This window comes from Mustela putorius, unplaced genomic scaffold, assembly GCF_011764305.1.
Source record: "Mustela putorius furo isolate JIRA1106 unplaced genomic scaffold, ASM1176430v1.1 tig00003949_pilon_pilon_pilon, whole genome shotgun sequence".
NCBI lineage: Eukaryota > Metazoa > Chordata > Mammalia > Carnivora > Mustelidae > Mustela > Mustela putorius.
The window spans coordinates 4,196,800-4,211,630 of NW_025422093.1; the positions used below are offsets into that span (position 1 = coordinate 4,196,800).

The window sequence follows — 14,831 nt, forward strand, 5'->3', positions numbered from 1 at the left end:
AGAAGTTTTTAGGGCAGTGAGGCGGAGCATTTTGACATTTGGGGGAAAAAAACCAAACTCTAGGACACACCTCCAAATTGCTTTGGTTTTCTTGATGCTGATAATTGTCAGTCTCTGAAAGAGGCCCTGTTTTTGTTAAAATTACTCAGTACATCCTTTCAGTGTTAAAAGTTCATAGTACTTTACATTAGCATTCATGTATCTGTCCAAAGAATTCTGAATATATTATCACTATGTTTATTTCCATAGAATTCTGCAAGATAATACAACTTAAAAGTTAGAAGGACAAAAAGAAATTGATAGTAATAAATAGGTATTATAAAGTTGGAAGGTACTAGATCACCAGTTCATTATTTTGAGAATTTATAAATGGGAAAGAATCAAGAATTTATACAGTTTTTTCCTATGTAAACTGTATTGTAAGACAACCAAATAGTTCATTAGGAAGTCTTTTTTAGAAGAATTCTAGATAATAAATGCAGATGGAAGGATAGAATTAGAAAATCCAATTTGGGCAACCCCTACGTAAATAATGGAGAATGATCATTGAGTGTATCAGGCTGGCAACACTTGAATACCGTAACCAACATGAACATCACTTTAAGTAGGACTGCCAGGCATCATGTGTGTCCTAATGTGATGGATTAGAAAAGTACACGTATCAGCCATGTGAGTATTCTTGCCAAAAGGTATGAATCATGTCTCTAGATCTTATTACAGTTTATAGGAAATATGGAGAGTGGAGGAATACGTTAACATCAGGAGGAAATAGCTAAATTTAGGAGGTGATAAATTCTATAGGGCAAATCACTTGTTAAAGATTAAAGGAGACTTAAAGAGGTATATTAATCAGGTACAGTGTATGGTTCTTGACTTTGTTCCTGGTTTAGAAAAGCCAACAGGTAAAATTTCATTTTTGAAATGATTGAAATTTGAACATAAAATACATATTAAATGATTTTGAGGAATTGCTAATTTTGTCAGATATGATAATGACATTGTAGGGTCAATTTAAAGAAGAGTCTTTAAATGATAATGATACGTTCTTTACTACATGTGGGTGAAATGATACAATGTCTGGGATTTGCTATAAAATACTCCAATCCTCACCCCCCACAGAAGAGAAAAACTGTAGAATGGGAGAACCAAGATATTGAGACATTTCTGAGTTACATGGGCTAATATTTGCTCTACAATTATCTTTACTTATGTGAATGTTTGAAAATTTTCAGACCAAGAGTTGAAAAAAATTAAAGCCTAAAAAATGTATAGCATGAAGGTTCCTAGCAACCTACATAGGAAGAAAGCTGGGTCAATAATATAACATAGTGTCTATATGATAAAAATAGACATCTACTAGGGAAAAGCATGATTCTTCCTATTAACACCAAAATGTTTTCCTTTATAATATTCTTGAGGGCACCATATAATATATTGTGAAAAATATTTTAAATTATATCCCTCCTATAAATAGAATCTGTTTTATTTTTGTTGTTGTTGTTGTTGTTGTTTTTGTTTGTTTTTTGTAGAATTCATGAAAATAGCTAGTGGAATACTATCCGTGGTTAACGCCAGTGAAATTAGCTTTATGGCAAACTATTATGATACATTCTATGAACCTTACTCCAGTCTGTGTACAGTTCCCCAGTAAAATTCATTAGAGGTCTTATTCCTCTCTTTTAAAAGTTTAGAGAAACAGGGTACCTGGCTGGCTCAGTGGGTGAAGTGTGTGTTGCTTGATTTCATGATCATGTGTTGAGCCCCATGTTGGGGGTAGAGCTTACTTAAAAAAATAAAAAATAAAATAAAAACTACAGAAATAAAATAAAAGCTTAGAGAAACATAAAAAACTTCCTATCCATTCATCTCTCCTTGCCTCCATCTCTGTTATGACTTCTTTTCCTAGCTCTCTTTTGCAAATTAGTTAATATAATAGGTAAATTTCCTTATAGCTATTCCAGTTGGCCAAGAAAATTTCATTGAATTCTGTTTTCTGTGGTTGTCTTAAAAACAAGTCTTTTTAAATGTAAAAGTATATTAAAATAGGCATTTAAAATACTATAGCCATTTACTCCCTCAGAGATACTAATATTAATTCCCTTTCCCCTCCCCAAAGAATCAGTGCTAGAGTAACTAGATGGACTGTATAAAGTATCCTGCAAACAGTTCTCCATAAACATTATTTTATATGGAGCTTTCCTAAGTATTGAACACCAGTGAATTTGAGATTATATTTCCTGGCAACTCTCTAAAATACAAATCATCTATGTTATTGATTAAATTTGAACCATTACTCAGTGAAGCTATGTTAAAGTTTACATTCTTTTCTGAAAATTGAAATGACTAACAAGAACAGAACCCTCCAATTTGAGATGAGCCAAGGGAGTACCTTTGGATAAAACCAAGACTCTAAACAATAATCCTAATTACTGGTTTAGTTTTCTATTGCTGTGTAACAAATTGCAATAACAATTTAAAACAATACAGATTTGTTATCTCATAATTTCCATGGATCACGAGTCTGGGTTTAAGCTGAGCCCTTTACTTAGGGTCTCACAAGGCTACAAATTGAAGTCTTGGCCAGGGCTGAGGTGTCACTGAGGCTCCGGATCTTTGTCCAAGCTCTCATGGTTATTGGCTGCATTGATTTCCTTCTAGTGGTAAAATTTAGGGCAGCTTGCTTTTTCAAGGCCACAGGAGTCTCTGACCTCTAGACCCTCTTTGAAAAGGTTCAGCTTTATTAGGTAGGTCCATACAGGAAAATCTCCTCTTTGATTAATTGAATGCCAATTAGGGACCTTAATTACATCTGCAAAATCTTTCCACCTTTGCCATTTAAAATAATATAATTGTGGGAGTGAAATTCCATTTCCTTTGCCCTATTCCATGGTTAGAAACAAGTTGCAAGTCCCACTTAGACTCAAAGAGAGAGGATTATACAGGGGCATGGGCTGTGGGGGTCATTTTAGAATCTCATGCCTACCATAATGTATTACCTGTTTTAACATTTTAAGTAGCTTATTTTGTTTGTTATCATACAGACAACATTAATGAAACTTGAAGAGAAAAAAACCTGTCATCCTGTAATCCTGGTAGCCAGTGTATCAAATGTTTTCTTTTGCCTGTGTGACCACGTAATTTTATAAAGTATGAGAAAGCAGAGATATAGTTAGTTTTCCATTGCTTTTCACTTAGCAAGGGCATTTGTCTTGTTGCTCACATAATATTTGTATGTATCATTTTTAAGGGATGAAATTGCTTCAGGTGAATGAATCTGTATTACTGATTATCTTGTTAATCGAGGTATAACTCACAATCAGTAAAAATCATTGTTCTGTGAGTTTTGATAAATACATGTATGTATATAACTATCATCACAATCAAGGAAGAATGTTATCTTGTGCCCCTTTGGTAGACAGACCCTCCCCCGACCCTGCAAGGCCTTGGTAATCACTGATTTCAGTCTCTGTAGTCTTACTCTTTCAACAGTATCATATATATGCAATCATAAACTTTGTAGCCCTTTAGGTTTGGTTGTTTTCACTTAGTATAATGCATTTGAAGTTGTGCAGTAAAGGAATGGCATTCCTGTGACATAATAAGAAATACGTGTTGAGTTTTTGTCCCTGGTTCCTGGTACAGAGCTCCTAAAACCCTTGTAATTTCCCAAAAGGAGCATCTTTTGTTATTCATAACAAACCATTTTGAATCATTCCTGAATTTATACAAATGCGGTTACTCTTGCTGGGCCCTTCGACAGCCTTAGGATGGTATTTGGTTGCCAGGATGATAGTTGGTTGCCACCTGGTTGCTAACCATGTGATTAGAGGGTTGGCACTTTCAGCCCCATCCCTTGACCTTTATGGAGGGCACAATGGCTGGAAATTGAGTTCAGTCATCAGTGGCCAGTGATTTAAACAATTGTGCCTATGTAGCAGACCCTAAATAAAACCATTTAAACAATGGGGTTTGGAGATATTTACAGTTGGTTCACATATCCACTTGCTGGTAGGGTGGCATAGTCCAACTCAATGGAAACAGAAGTTCCTGTTCTTAGGACCCATATGGACCTTGCCCTGTGTACCTTCTCATCTGGGTGTGTGTTTGTGTCCTTTTTAATAGATTGATAATAGTAAATAAAATATTCTTTGGAATTTTATGAGCTGTTCTAGCAAGTTACTGAACTGAAAGGGAGATGGGGTTTCACCTCCGCCTTGTAGCCAAGTCAAACAGAAGTATGTGTAACCTAGGGACACAATACTTGTGACTGGCGTCTGAAGTGAGGGCAGTCTTGTGGGACTGACACAAAAGCCTGAGGAGTCTGATGCAGACTGAACTGTTACTGTCAGAATGGAAGTGAATTGTAGGATGCCTGGTGGTATCTGGAGAGTTAGAGAATTAGATTGTGTGAGGAAAAAACTGATAAATTTGGTGTCAGAAGTGTCGTTTTGATTAAAACACCTCAGTTGCTCAAAGAATAGGCAACTCAGCTGCCTAACGTTTGGCCCCTGCTCATCTCCTGGGAGGTAACCTCTAAGCCCTTGGAATATCCTGCCTGATAAGAGGGTCTTTGCTTACATGAGGGCCTTTGGCCACCCCATGTTGTCTGTGTTGACAGTGTGGCTGAAAAGGTAGTGGAGACTTTGTGCAGTGTAGTATCAGCTTGACCTCTGGAGAAGTTGGAGGCTAAGGTCAGCTGTGCAGGTGGCCAGTCCTGCCTACGTGTCAGACCCCTGATAAAAATGCTCAACACTGGGCCTCAGCTGAGTTCCACTGGTTGCCAGTACTCTATGCATGCTATTAAACATTCTTGCTGGGAGATGTGAGATATAAGTGCTGTCTCTGCAACTCTGCTGGGAGAGGACAACTGGAAGCTTGGTGTCTCCTGGACCCTGTCCCATATCCCTCTTCCTTTACTGGTTTTAATCTGTGTCTCTTTGCTATAATAAACTGTGACCATGAATAAAACAGCTCTTTTGAGTTTCATCAGTTTCTAGTAAATCATTGAATCTAAGGGTGGCTTTGGGGATCCCTGAACTGCAGAGGTTCATCCCTATTATTGCTAGTATGAATACTCAGTTCTTTTTTATTGTTGAGTAGCATTTTGGGGTTTCTTAATTCTTCTGTTGAGCTGGTTGTATCCAGCTATTGGCAGTTATAAATAAAACTGCTACAAACATTTGAGAATAGGTTTCTGTGTAAACATGGGTTTTTATTTCACTTGGGTAAATAACTAAGAGTTGGATTGCTGGATTATATGAAAAGTGTCTGTTTAACTTAGTTTTAGAAACTACTAAAGTGTTTTGCAAAGTGGCTGTACCATTTCACACTCCTTCGAGCTACCACAGTATGCGAGTTCCAACTGCTCCTTATACTCCTCAATATCTGTATGGGCAGTTTTATTTTTCTTTTAGTTTTACTCATCCTGATAGATATGTAATAGTATCTCACACAAAGAGTTGTGCTTCACATTTCCCTAGTAACTAATGATATTGGGTATCTTTTCATGTTGCTTTTTAATGCCATTCATATATCTTTTGATGATGTGTCTGTTCAGATCTTTTGCCCATTAAAAATTTTTTTTTTATTACTGGATTTTGAGAGATCTCTAAATATTCTGGATACCAGTCTTCTATCAGATAACAGATTTTGCAAATATTTTCTCGCAGTCTGTAACCTTTGGAGAGGAGTTTTTAATGTTAGTGTTCAATTTTTGATTTTATAAACTTTACAGATTTTTAAAAATCTTTGCCTAACCCTGTGTCATGAGTTTTTTATATTTTCTTCTGAAACTTTTTTAGTCTTATATTTTACATCTAGCTCTATCATTTTGAGTTTATTTTAGTATATGATATGAGATATTTAGGGGAGCATGTGGATGTCTAATTGTTCTAGAACCACTTGTTGATGGGGCCATCCTTTTCCACTGAATTGCATTTTTATTTTTGTCAAGACTCAATTGCCTGTATATACATGGTCTATTTTTGGATTCTTTTTAAATATTCATTTATCTACTCTTTTGCTGATGTCCTGTTGAGTTGATTTATGTATCTTTATAGGATAGTCCTGAGGTAAGATAGTATGAGTCTTCCAGTTTTTTTTCTTAAAATTGTTTTGGCTGTTTCCGTTCCTTTGCCTTACTTACTTATTTGATTTTAGAACCAAATCCTTGATGTCAAGATAAAAAAAATTGCCTTTTTTTTTTAAACATTTTATTTATTTGTCAGACAGAGAGAGAGAGTGAGAGCAAGTGCACAAGCAGGTGGAGTGGCAGGCATAGGCACAGAGAAAAGCAGGCTCCCTGCTGAGCAAGGAGCCAGATGTGGGACCCAATTCTAGGACCCTGGGATCATGACCTGAGCAGCTTAACTTACTGAGCCACACAGGCGCCCCCTAAAAGTTTACTTTTCTTTTGATTGAGATTACTTTGAATTTGTTGGTGAATTTGAGGAGCACTGAGTCTACAAACACATGCTCATGGTATATCACTTCACTTACTTAGGTCTTCATTCTTCAGTACTTTGTAGTTTTCAGCATAGAGATCTTGCATATATTTTATTACATTTATATATATTTTTATGTTTTTTTGGTTCTGTTATAAACAGTGCTGTTTTTAAGTTTGGATTTTCCTTTTTTTCCCCTAGTGTATAGAGATACAATTGATGTTTACATAGTGATCTTATATTTTGCAACCTTGCTAACTTTACTTATTAGCTCTAGGAGCTTTTTCTGAAGATTCTTCATGAATGGATACAGACAGATGTGCCATCTGCAAATAGAGGCAGGTTTATTTTTTCCTTTTCAACTGTATGCCTTTTCTTTCTTTTTATTCTTGTCTTATTGCATGTTCTAGATTTTTGAGTATGTTATTGAGTAGGAGTGGTGACAGCTGATACCCTTCTTCTGAATCTTTAGGGGGAAACATTGAATCTTTTATTATTAACTCTAATGTTAGCAGTAAATTTTTAGTAAATGCACTTCATCAGGTTGTATAGGTGCCTTTCTATTCCTGATGTGCTGAGAAGTTTATCATAAATAGGGGTTGAATTTTCTTAAATGCTTAGTTTTTGCATTTGTTCATGCCACCATAGTTTTCTTCTTTAGTTTGTTAACCTGGTGATTATATTGAATGATCTTTTAATTTTAATGTTGAATCAACTTGTATTCCTGGAATAAATCCCTATTGTGATTTATTGTTGAGAATTTTTGCATCTGTGAAGGATAATTATCTATAGTAATTTTTTTCTCGTGATTTCTTTGTCTGATTTTGTTTTCAGAGTAATGCTGGCATCATAAAAATGATTTGGAAATTGTTCCCTCCTGTTCTGTTTGTGTAGATTTTTTTCCCACTCTTTCATATCTAATTTCAGCTTTGATAATCTCTTGACCAATTTTCAAGTTCATTGATTGTTTCCTCAGCTGTGTCAAGTCTGTTGCTGAACCTGTCAAAGACTTTTTAAAATTTTGTTACTGAATTTCTCGGTCTTTAGCATTTCAGATTGACTCTTTTTTTTTTTTTAAGATTTTATTTATTTATTTGACAGACAGAGATCACAAGTAAGCAGAGGGGTAGGCAGAGAGAGAGGAGGAAGCCAGTTCTCTGCTCAGCAGAGAGCTCAATGAGGGGCTTGATCCCAGTACCCTGGGATCACGACCCGCGCCAAAGGCAGCGGCTTTAACCCACTGAGCCACCCAGGCATCCCTCAAATTGACTCTTTTAGCTTTTCTGTTCAGCTTTTGTAGTCTCAATGATATTTGCCATCTGATCATATCTATTGCTAGCCTGTTCCATTTGATCCTTCATTATTAATAATTATTTTAATTCATTGGCTGATAGTTCCAACATTTTAGTTATATTTTAGTCTGCTTCTGTTGACTATTTTGTCTCCTGAATGATTTGTTTGCCCTTGAGATTTTGTGTAGCTTAAAATTTAGGAAGGGTGAGGGTGGTTTACCAAATTACTTTATTTGAAGGAATGATGCAAACAAAAGAATTTAAGGAGATATTTTTATACAACTTATAGAAAAGGCAGTGGTAATCTCAATATGCATGTATTGCCTTGGGGACCAGGGAAATCACCCCTATGACCAAATTCATGCTTTTTGATTGAATGTCAGCTCTCATTTGCAGGATAGTAGAGATTGAAGTACATAGTACTTGTGTTAAGAAATGGGTATGACTCTTGTTCTGCTAAGTTGTTTGTGCATGGGTTTGAACCAGTCTTGCCTGGTGTTGATTGGGTTTACATGGGGTTTCCTTGCTTTGGTTATATTCAGTGCATCATCAATTTTAAATACTTCTATCATCATTTTGTGCTTAATGGGTGGAGGTTGATTTGCTGAGAAGTTTTAACTCAATGCTTTTTTTAATTTCACCAAATCCTTAGGCCTTACTTATATATCTGTACTTCAGAGAGGCTATCTATGAGCACTTTAATTTTTTTTTATACTGGAAGCTAGTTTGCCTTATAGTGGTAAGCATGGAGCATATCTTTTGTCCTAGACCAACATTAATTGTAGGCAGGTTCTGTTTCCCTCTCTTCCTAGTAATCCTGCTTTTCCCCCACTAACAGTAGACCTCTGTTGTTTGGGGCCAGGGTATTTCCTGTCCCTCCATCAGGAGTAGATATTATCATCTAATTTTGAAAGGATTATGAAAATCTGAATTATAAAACTACTAGAAGAAAATATAAAAGAATACCTACATATTTTCTTAGCATGATATAAGGTGGAAACATAAAGATACCAACATATTTGTGTAAAATTTTAAAAACTTGTGAATATTAAAAGCAAATTGCAAGTAGGGACATAAACATCCATGTAAATTTAGATTTAAAATCAAATGAAACAATTGTTTTAAAATAATTTTTGCAATTAAAATAACTGAAAAAAGGACTTTTAGGTGTTATAACCAAAGAACATAAGGCATGCAAATTAAAGGTTTCAGATATAAAGCTTATTTGTAATGCAGAGAATCTCAAAAATTCCTTCATCTGAAGTTAGTTCTGGTAGATTAATATGATAGCTTTAAAGCAAATTTAGAGAGCAAAGGAAGCAATTCTACAGTGTTGTTCAAAAATTGTTGTTTAAGGGCGCCTGGGTGGCTCAGTGGGTTAAGCCTCTGCCTTCGGCTCAGGTCATGATCCCAGGGTCCTGGGATCGAGTCCCGCATCAGGCTCTCTGCTCAGCAGGGAGCCTGCTTCTCCTCATCTCTCTCTCTCTGTCTGTCTCTCTGCCTACTTGTGATCTCTGTCAAATAAATAAATAAAATCTTTAAAAAAAAAAATTGTTGTTTAATTGAGAAGTCCTTTGGCCTGTACTATTTGTATGTATGTATTAATGATCAATATATTTGTCTTCTGTGAGACCTTTGAGATAGAGCCTTTCTGGCTAAACATATTTGTTTTCCTAAAGCAAGATTACTTTTGTCAATCCTTTAACATTTTTTAGCTTTGAAACTACCATATGACAGGAGAGGATACTTTGCTACTTGATGAATTATTCAGAAGTTGTAATTGCAAGCTTTTAGGAACCTTAAAGATTATATTAGCCTCTAAATGTTATATATTATTGCTAAAGAAGCAAAGTTTTGTCCAAAATTAGTGGTAGAAGTAACCTCGACTTGTTTGACTCCTGTTCTTTGATTATACTAATTTCTAATTTGCTACATTTGGGATATACATCTTAAAACATCCATTTGTGAAGGGCTGTATGGGATGGGAATTGACTAGTGGTAACCTAAGTGTTTGTGTATTTTCTGAAAAGTGGAGTTGGTTAGCCTTTGAGTATTTCTCTTGGCCATTTAATGTTCAATAATATAAAAATGTGTCCTGGAATAGTAGAATGGTTGGGAGATATTGATTTCAACTTTAAGTTTGTAGTTAAGGGTTTTTTTTTTGTTGTTTTAGGTCTGGTTTTCATATTTGTCAGCTGTTATTTTAAGGGAAAAATCTAAGGCCTCTCTTCCTGTGAGCTTCTGTGAACACAGGCCTTGGAATTAGAACACTATTTTATACACTATTTAATTGAAAAAATAAATTATCTGTAGTAGTGAAGCATATGTGTAGCTAGAAGACAATGCTTTCCTTTATATGGAGTCATTTATTTTTACTGCATATTTATGTTTTGTAGTAGGTTATAAATCTTATTATATGTAATCATGTGGCTTTTTCTAGAATGTGCCAAAGAAAAGAATGACTAAAGATTCCCTATATTTTTACTGCTAGATCTTGTTTTGTTTTGGTTTCTTTGAAGCCAGATGTCATTAATTTGAGAAATGTGCCTCAGAGCTGTATGTTCTTGATCAAAAAGTTCCTTCATTATGTAGAATCTAGCTGCATCTTTGGGGAAGAACATATTTGAGGAAGAAGTATAGATAGCATGCTGAGGTTTTGTGTCAGTATTTTTAGCTTAGATTTTACTTTGACTTTCCCTTGTTTATAGCTTTAAGTGTAAGAATAGAAGTTCTTTCCTTAATTACTTCTCATGGACATGAGCAGAAGTAGTATTCTTTAGAACTTTAAGGTCTGTTACAACTAATATGTGGCTAAGTGAAATCTTCTGAGAACAATAGGAACATAACCCTTTAGGAACCTAACCTGTTCATACATGAAAGAGCTAATATAGCAGTTGAAGATGCAAAATGCTGACTGCCATGTAGCATATTTTTATAGTAGTTAATAGTTGAAGCATTTATGAGAGGGATGATGGAAAAAAAAAAAAAAATGGAAACCCCAGGAAGATCTTCCTGAATGCTCAATTGGAGTTCAAGGCAGTTTACTTCATTCTTGCTCGTAGCTCCTCATTTTAGGAGATTAGGAAAATTCCAATGTTTTGTGCATTCTTTCTAAATTAAAAAATGGACTGTACCACCCAGGTGCCCCTAAAGTTTTATTTTTAATAGAAAATGTCTGGGTGCCTCAGTTGTTCAGCGTCTGTCTGCCTTTGGCTCAGATCATGGTCCCAGGGTCCTGGGATCCAGCCCTGCATCGGGCTCCCTGCTTGACGGAAAACCTGCTTTTTCCTCTTTCACTCCCTGCTTGTATACCCTCTCTCACTCTCTCTCTGTCAAGTAAATAAATTAAAAAAAAAAAAAAAAAGGGCAAAAGAAAATGTCCATAAGAAGTGGTAGTTTCCTGTGCAGCCAGAATATAAATTGGAAACTGCGTAACAAAAGCAGAGAGCATACAGTTAAAAGGCTAAGTGGAGATTGTTTTTCTCTCTCTTTCCTTTCCTTCTTTCTACTTTCCTTTCTTCATTTTCTGTCCTCATTCCACATGTCACCAAGAGGACACTGAGAAAATTATGTTTTCATGGGCTTCATCAAAGAAATTGAGATTGTTCTCTTTACAATACTAAGAATAGACTGGTGTTTTAGATACATATTCAGGATCATTTTTAGGTTTGCATCAGATTGGTTGGTAATGAAATGAATGTTTTTCTTATGAATTGTAACTTTTTCTTCATGTCTATACTTTAGAAATGATCCCCAGGAACAACTGTGCTTTCTTGGGAAGTCCCGAGTTTTATGAAGGCTTTATGTTGTATCTCCATAATTAAATGAAATAATGTGTAGAAGCCATTATTTTAAAGGCAATGAATAACTCTTTAGGAAGAACAAGAACTCATATTTATGAGTTTTGATTTATGATTTGATTTATGATTTATGATTTGATCTTAATTTGGTTGGATTTATAAAAAGTTACATTGTGTTTTATTTGTTAATTGATTTGATGCCATTTATGGAGTATCTACACTGCTCAAAGCTTAGTTGATACTGGGAGTATAGTTGTGGAAAGTACATTGTTCTTGACTTTATTGGAGCATATACTCTACCAACGGAGACAAATACAAAACAATTATACTATAAATGGTATAAAAACACTTGTGGTAAGCACTAAGACAAATCGGAAATGTTCAGAAAGTCCATAGTAGGGGATTCTAAAGCTTGGAATCAGAGCTGGCTTTCTTTAGGAAGTGACATTTGAGTTATATTATCATTATCATAAATGTTATTGGGGTGCCTGGGTGGCTCAATTGTTGGGTGTCTGCCTTCGGCTCAGGTCATGATCCCAGGGTCCCCTGGGATCGAGCCCTGCATTGGGCTTCCTGCTTAGGAGGCAGCCTGCTTTTCTCTTTCCTAGTCCCCCTGCTTGTGTTCCCTCTCTTGCTGTCTCTCTCTGTCACATAAATAAATCCTTCTAAATAAATAAATAAATAAATGTGATCAAGGAATTCATTTTAAGTAAGTGTTTAAGAATTCAGTTTAAATAAGTGTTTAGGGAAATACTTAAATGGAGGTTACTTAAGGTTTAGTGATAAAGACAGTAACAAACTTATTTTTATTCTATTCTTGGTCTTCTATTTGAATAATTCAGTTGAAATTTTTGACTTCCTTTATTTTTTTATTCTTATTTTTGATTTTTAAAACTCTATTTTTCACGCCCAGAAGTGCTTTATTAAACACATTACCGTGGCTTTCTTCATTGTAATATTGACTTTAATAAGAGTTCCTAGATGTGCTTGTATATAAAGACCTCATAACCCAATCTAGTCATTACACTGACAATTAATAAAAGCCTCAAGTTATAGTAGATTTGAAAATTGTTAAAATGCACTTATCTTTTATGCCATTCTATTGATGCTTCCTTAAATAATCAAACTGAAGTATTTCTATTGTCTGTCTTTCTACTTACACTGTGAGCTACTCAAAGACAGAACCTTGCAGGATATGAGACACATAATAAGTGTTAAATAAACAAATGAATTATGAATAGCCTGTGTTAATAAGGAGGTGGCAACTTGGCGACTGACCTTCATGTTTCTTTTAAGTGACAATTTAGCATAATGCAGGCTGCTTTGGAATCATAAGGCCTAATTTTGAATCCCAGTTCTTCAATGTGTATGCTTAGGTGAGTAACTTCATCTTTAAAATAAATAAAATAAGATTACAGGTATAAAGTACTTAGTTTAGTGTCTGAGGCGTTGTAATGTCCCATAAATGGTGGCTAATGTTATTATAAGATACATGCATTAATCTTTTATCTCTTTGCGTTTTTATATTATTTATAATAGGTACTTATAATGACATAAAATACTGGTATTTAAGAGAGTAGATAATTGGCCCTTCCTTTAACTACACCAAATCAAAAAGTGAAAAATTTACAGCTAGTAGGCTGTTTGCTTATTGAAACTAAACTTAATGAACTACTAATTATTGATAGTTAAGTGGGTAATTATGACCCTTAACGTTATAATGGATATAATTCCTTCCTTTGTAGGTCATGTTTTTAAAAATAGTTTTTATGAATACATTTTTGTGGATTTTTAAAAAAACAATAATCTCACAATGTATCTTTTTTTTTTCTTTAAAGATTTTATTTATTTATTTGACAGAGAGAAATCACAAGTAGATGGAGAGGCAGGCAGAGAGAGAGAGAGGGAAGCAGGCTCCCTGCTGAGCAGAGAGCCCAATGCAGGACTCGATCCCAAGACCCTGAGATCATGACCTGAGCCGAAGGCAGCGGCTTAACCCACTGAGCCACCCAGGCGCCCCACAATGTATCTTTTATATAAAGATATTTGATGTATGAGGTTTGCTTGAATTGAAAGGGTTGTATGTATTTAAAGTACCTATTACCTGTGGGTATGGAAAAAATATAAGATCTAGTCTATGTTTTTAATTTTTCAGCTTCTGTAAGTAAACCTAGTCATTTTAAATACTTTTGTGTCACTGTGCCTATATAGGGAAAAATTCTGTAACTTTAAAAAAAATTGACTAATGCATTTTCTGAGGATCTTTATAAAAGTAAAGCATGTAAAAGAACTAATTGAACAAACAAATATTCTAAGGTTTCAAATAGAACTTTTAAATTTATCTTAATTCCATGTTACTTAGAGTTATGATTTGCTGGCAAAACAGTATAAACAGTCCTTGTAACAAAGCAAAATATGCCAGCAAGCAAACAAAAATCCTTTAAGGCCTTTTTGTTCTACAGTAAAAAAAAAATATTCTTCAGGTTCCTCCAGAGGCAAAATACCCACAAATTTGTGATTTTCTTTTTCTTGTAATTGGTTGTCATTGGCCATAGTCAGGAGATTCATAGAACACTATTTGGAATACAGTAGTAAGAATATAAGACATTTGATTGAAGATGATATGAAGATATATGGCCTTCTGCACTTGAAATATTTTGATTGATTTGGTGGATTTACGTGCTTTTCAGAGTACTTCCGAGGACAGCACTCAGCATGTAGTGAGGGCTCTTAGAAGTCCGTTTAGAAATTTACCTATAAAAATTGAAATCAGGTGGCAATTTTGTGTAAGGCAACCCGACAGTCAATACTCCAAATATATAATTTAGTGAGTGGGATTTATGTAATAAGAGTGTTATTTTAAACTCTTAAGCGACTATATTTTCTTACTTGGTCCTAGAATATTACTGAGACTAGGAAGCGGGCAATTTCTGTAACAATTGTGTGGTACTCAAGATGACAAAGCAAATCACTGATAACTTGGTATCAATGCAGATCTTATTTTTTTCTTCTTCCATATTTTCAGCAGATTATTTTACTGGTTTCTTAATTCAAGTTGAGTTTTTTAGGAATCTTATTCTGTAGATCTCAAGATGATTTAAGTATGCACTGAAAGAGTGGGGCTGGAAATAAAATTGCATAAGTGAAATTAAATTTTTTTCTGAACTTGCCAATATGCATTTCTGGACATGGTTTTCCTTTATCTATTACAATTTCCTATTTGCTCTTCAGCAAAATTAGATCATGATGATTAAAATCTGTCCTCCTTGTTATTTTCTTTTATAACCTATTTGCAG

The 14,831-nt window shown here is 34.8% G+C and overlaps 1 protein-coding gene across 1 annotated transcript in view; it reads left to right on the top strand.

Moving 5' to 3' along the window:
- JMJD1C (jumonji domain containing 1C) overlaps positions 1 to 14,831 on the top strand; it is a 322,492-nt gene that overhangs the window by 39,822 nt on the left and 267,839 nt on the right. The window lies entirely within an intron of this gene.